The sequence below is a fragment of the Sminthopsis crassicaudata genome, chromosome 5, assembly GCF_048593235.1.
Source record: "Sminthopsis crassicaudata isolate SCR6 chromosome 5, ASM4859323v1, whole genome shotgun sequence".
NCBI lineage: Eukaryota > Metazoa > Chordata > Mammalia > Dasyuromorphia > Dasyuridae > Sminthopsis > Sminthopsis crassicaudata.
This window is the reverse complement of record NC_133621.1, coordinates 273,462,603-273,468,785: the sequence shown is the minus strand read 5'-3', so window position 1 is coordinate 273,468,785 and position 6,183 is coordinate 273,462,603.

The following is a 6,183-nucleotide window of genomic DNA, read 5'->3' as shown; positions in this document are numbered from 1 at the left end:
AACTCTTGAGAGTATAGGAATAAATGGATTATTCCTTAGAATAATCAGGAGTATATATTTAAGACCATCAGTAAGCATAATATGCAATAGAAATAAACTGCAACCTTTCCCAGTAAGATCAGGAGTGAAACAAGGTTGCCCACTATCACCATTACTATTCAATATAGTACTAGAAACGCTAGCCTCGGCAATAAGAGCCGAGAAAGAGATTCAAGGAATTAGAGTAGGAAATGAGGAAATTAAACTATCACTTTTTGCAGATGACATGATGGTATACTTAGAGAACCCCAAAGACTCTGCTAAAAAGCTACTAGAAATAATTCAAAATTTCAGCAAAGTGGCAGGATACAAAATAAATCCACATAAATCCTCGGCATTTTTATATATCACTAACAAAATGCAACAGCAAGAGATACAAAGAGAAATTCCATTCCAAACAAATGTTGAGAGTATAAAATATTTGGGAATCCATCTACCAAAGAAAAGTCAGGAATTATATGAGAAAAATTACAAAACACTTGCCACAAAAATAAAATCAGATTTAAATAATTGGAAAGACATTCAGTGCTCTTGGATAGGCCGAGCGAATATAATAAAGATGACAATACTCCCCAAACTAATCTATTTATTTAGTGCTATACCAATCAGACTCCCAAGAAACTATTTTAATGACCTAGAAAAAATAACAACAAAATTCATATGGAAGAATAAAAGGTCAAGAATTGCAAGGGAACTAATGAAAAAAAACTCAGAGGAAGGTGGTCTAAGTGTACCTGATCTAAAGCTATATTATATAGCAGCAGTCACCAAAACCATTTGGTATTGGCTAAGAAATAGACCGGTAGATCAGTGGAACAGATTAGATACAAAGGACAAAAAAGGGTACATCTATAGCAATCTAATCTTTGACAAACCCAAAGATTCCAACATTAGGGATAAAAATTCATTATTTGGAAAAAACTGTTGGGAAAACTGGAAATTAGTATGGCAGAAATTAGATATGGATCCACACTTAACACCATATACCAAGATAAGATCAAAATGGGTCCATGATTTAGGCATAAAGAGGGAGATAATAAATAGATTAGAGGAACAGAGAATAGTCTACCTCTCAGACTTGTGGAGGAGGAAGGAATTTATGACCAGAGGAGAACTAGAGATCATTATTGATCACAAAATAGAAGATTTTGATTACATCAAACTAAAAAGTTTCTGTACAAATAATACTAATGCAAACAAGATTAGAAGGGAAGTAACAAATTGGGAAAATATTTTTAAAAACAAAGGTTCTGACAAAGGTCTCATTTCCAAAATATATAGAGAACTGACCATAATTTATAAGAAACCGAACCATTCTCCAATTGATAAATGGTCAAAGGATATGAACAGACAATTCTCAGAGGAAGAAATTGAAACTATATCCACTCACATGAAAGAGTGTTCCAAATCACTACTGATCAGAGAAATGCAAATTAAGACCACTCTGAGATACCACTACACACCTGTCAGATTGGCTAAGATGACAGGAACAAATAATGACAAATGTTGGAGGGGATGTGGGGAAATTGGGACACTGATACATTGCTGGTGGAGTTGTGAAAGAATCCAGCCATTCTGGAGAGCAATCTGGAATTATGCCCCAAAAGTTATCAAACTGTGCATACCCTTTGACCCAACAGCGCTACTACTGGGATTATATCCCAAAGAAATACTAAAGAGCGGAAAGAGACATATATGTGCCAAAATGTTTGTAGCAGCTCTTTTTATTGTAGCTAGAAACTGGAGGATGAATGGATGTCCATCAGTTGGAGAATGGTTGGGTAAATTGTGGTATATGAAGGTTATGGAATATTATTGCTCTGTAAGAAATGACCAGCAGGAGGAATACAGAGAGGCCTGGAGAGACTTAGGTCAACTGATGCTGAGTGAAATGAGCAGAACCAGAAGATCACTGTATACTTCAACAACAATACTGTATGAGGATGTATTCTGATGGAAGTGGAAATCTTCAACATAAAGAAGATCCAACTCACTTCCAGTTGATCAATGATGGACAGAAATAACTATACCCAGAGAAGGAACACTGGGAAGCGAATGTAAATTGTTAGCACTAATATCTGTCTGCCCAGGTTGCATGTACCTTATTGTGCAACAAGAAAATGATATTCACACACATGTATTGTACCTAGACTATATTGTAACACATGTAAAATGTATGGTATTGCCTGTCGTCGGGGGGAGGGAATAGAGGGAGGGGGGGCAATTTGGAAAAATGAATACAAGGGATAATATTATAAAATATATATATAATAAAAAAAAATAAAATAAAATAAAATAAAATACAACATCATATAAGTCTTTCATCATTCTTGTTTACCTATTGTTTTTAGAGGAAACTAACAGCTGTTTGGAAGTGAACATACTGATGAATGGATCATACTTACAGTTATATATTAATGCTAATTTCTTCTGTCCAGATCATACAGTACCCCGAACCATAATAGGTGAATTCAAAACAGTAGTCAGCAGATTTTACTATCGTCATGTATCTCCAACTATGTTCCTAAAAAGTAACAAAAATATTGGTTGAATTTTGGTGGAGTTTGACTAGCTGGGAAAACCACAAGATTTTGAACTGTAAGTTTAGAGATGATCTATTTAATGAGAAAACCACAAGATTTTGAACTGTAAGTTTAGAGATGATCTATTTAATGAGAAAACCACAAGATTTTGAACTGTAAGTTTAGAGATGATCTATTTAATGATATATATATATATATATAAATGTGTGTTTTAAGCTGTGGTGTGGTGAAAGAGAGTGCCATGATGAGGGAAACTTGTCATTGAAGGTCTGGCCTTATATCTGCCCTTTCTGGTAGGCTGCAAAAACATGCATTGATATTCCTTGTCTTCTTGGAAAGTTCCAGATGGTGAAAAAGGTTGAGTGATCCTCTTTCCAGCCATTTGTGAATCAGAACTTGGTATTGTGTGATGACCAAAAAAAAAATCTTTCAATTGGCTGGAAAGCCAGAAGGACTGATGATTCAGGAGGTACCCAGCTGGAGCTCAGTTTGACCATAAAATAAATGATGCCCCCAATTTCTCATTTTTCCCTTTTGTGAAATTGGAAAAGTGATTGCTCCATTTATCAATCAGCACTGTTGATGATGTGTTAACATGTAAACATGTAGTATATCTGTTTTGTTTGTGCTTATTCTTTCATGATCCCTATTGAATGAGTATTCTGAAAGGAATGGCCAGATGACTGGAATAGGTCTATTTAAGTAATCAGGGGTCTCGCCCATAATTCGAGTTGACAGCAGACTCCCCTGGAGTCGGTGGTAGTTGTTGCTAGAGTGGTAGTGACCAGTAACAGAGGAAACCCTTGCAGAAAAGAAATACATATGGATACTGTAGTGGCTTTAAGGATTTTAATTTTTCAGCTAATAGTATAGAAAAGTATCACTCCTCAGGGCCTGAAGATAATTTTGTCTAAAAGAAACTTCATGAGAATTCTTCAATGATAGAAAAAGCTTTCCAAGGCACTGCCAAGGTTGTGGTGAGCATAACTTATTTGTTATTATGTGTATATATATATATATATATATATATGTGTGTGTGTGTGTGTGTGTGTGTGTGTGTGTGTCTGTGTATATACACACACACACACACACACACATATATATATATATATTAATATATATATATATATATAAAATCAGCAAAGATGAGGACTTGATATAAGGCTTTGGGAATTATCTTCTTAAAGATAATAGTCAAATCCATCAGAACTGATGAGATCTCCAAGAAAGTAGAGAAAAAGAAGTGGAAAGGGCCCAGGATAGAGCCCTAAAGTATGGCCATGATTTGCATAATTTACTACATTTATATAGGCTTCACCTCAGAACCAATTTCAGATGATGTTGAGTAATTTGTACCTCTCAATGCCTTTCAGGGAACTACTTTCTTCAAGGTCACCAATGACCTGTTTTTGTTTGTTTTGCTAAATCCAATGGCTTTTGCCAAGTCCTCAATCTTCTTAACTTCCTTGCAGAATGTGACACTTTTGATTTCTTCCTTCCAGATACTCTTCACTTCCTGAATTTTTGTGATTACTACTCTCTTATGTTTTTTTTTTTTTCTTTCCTGATTATCAGGCAACTTTGTAGATTTAGATACATATCCCAATCTAAAAAAAAATATGGTACTCTTGAGCCCTCTTCTCTTCCTTCTCTTCATATTCTTCTTGGTGATGAATGGATCATATTTGCAATGATACATTCATGCTAATTTCTTTTATCCAGATCATACAATACTCCTCACCATAATAGATGGATTCAAAACAATAGTCAGCAGTTTTTTACTATCTTCATGTATCTCCAACTATTTTCCTAAAAAGCAACAAAAATATTGATATTGAAGTTTGGTGGAGTTTTCTTGGTGATCTCATTAGCTTTCATGGTCAATGATCATCTCTATGCAGATGACTCACAAATGTACACAAACATCCAGCTCCTATCCCTTTCCAGAATTTCTGTTTGATATCTCCAGTTGGATGACCTGGATCACAAATTTAACATATCCTAAACAGAAATCTTATTTCTGTAGAAGACATTGTCATTCTTCAGTTCTTCACTCCCTAAGTCTCATCAAGTCATAATGATTTTACCTTCTCAATATTTCTGACACCTTTTCCCTTTTCTCTACTCATACCACAACCACCCTGGTCTAAGCCCTCCAACTCCTCCCATATGGATTACTGCAGTGGTCTCTTAATAAGTTCCCTGCCTCAAGTCTCCCATTTGATCCAACTGCTATATGGTTCTAATATAATATTCCTAAAGCACAGGCTAACTATGTTCACATTCTGGAGTGATACAGCTTAAGAAAATAGATTTAAAGCTAGTAGAATCTCTTCATTTTCTGAAGGAGGAATTTTAGTCCCAGAAAGGTTATGTGATTGCTCAGTATCACACACCTAATAAAAGCCATGGTTCAAACCCTGGCATTTCTGAGAGTAAGTCCAGTGCTGTAGGCACTATATCAATCTGCTTTTCAACACTAACACAGGTAAATAAATGCAAGTCATGTGTAAAACACATAAGGTTGAAGGTGAGACATTAATCATTGAGAGAGTCAGGAAAGACACATTGCATGGGACTAAGGGTTCTAAGAGGTTGAGGTGAAAAATAAGAGCATCCATCGATGGGAGATGGAATATAATACACAGTGTGGTTGAAGCTTAGAGGCAACAATCTGACGTACAAAACAAGATGAAATTGGATTACTTTGATGCATAAAGGTATTTAAATACTTGTTGGATACACTGAGAGGTTAATATGGAATAGGAAGCATGCAGCATATATACCATAACCTTTGCCATTGGATTTCTTAATCCATTTTAGACTTTGTGTGGGTATTATAGGAGCAGAAGGAATCATCCCTTAAATTATGCCAACGTATCAATACCCCCAATGGGAAAAACTGTCAGTGTATTTAGGAAGGGAAAGATGAATTTAGGATTTCCAGCCACATTACCTCTAAAAAGAGAAGTTATGAGGATCATCTCTCCCTATAATAATCTCCTCTCCTTCTCCCCAAGCCTGCTGTTCCCCATACTGGTCAGAGCAAGAAACCAAAGCTTCTGTGGAATAACATTTACCATTACATTGATATAATTTTTAGATTATGCTCAGCCATCAGACACAAATAACCTGTCCTTATCCTAACCTCCACTTCTTGGGGATTGCTGGAACTATTAGCCATTAGAACCTGGCTGTCTGCATAAACCTAGATTTACAATTCTACAGGCTTACCTACATTTCAGGTAGAAGGTGCATCTGTTAAATTACAACTGCCTAACCATTTCTTTTATGGTTAGACATTCTCACTGTGACTGTCAGAAAGTCACTTTGTCTGTTTGCCTCAGCTTCCTCATTTATAAAATTGGGATAATAGCAGTTCTCTCTGAGGATTGTTGTGAGGATCAAATAAGATAATTGTAGAATATTTAGCAATGTTGATTCTGCCTCCTTTTTTCCTCTTTTCTTGTCTTATTTAGGATTTTCAAAGGATAACGTGATGTTACCAGGAATCTAAAAGGAAAGGAAGCTGACTACTTATCTTGTTAGTAGAGAAGGTGATGGATTTATATTGGGCAAGGATTTTCATTGGGAGCTTCAT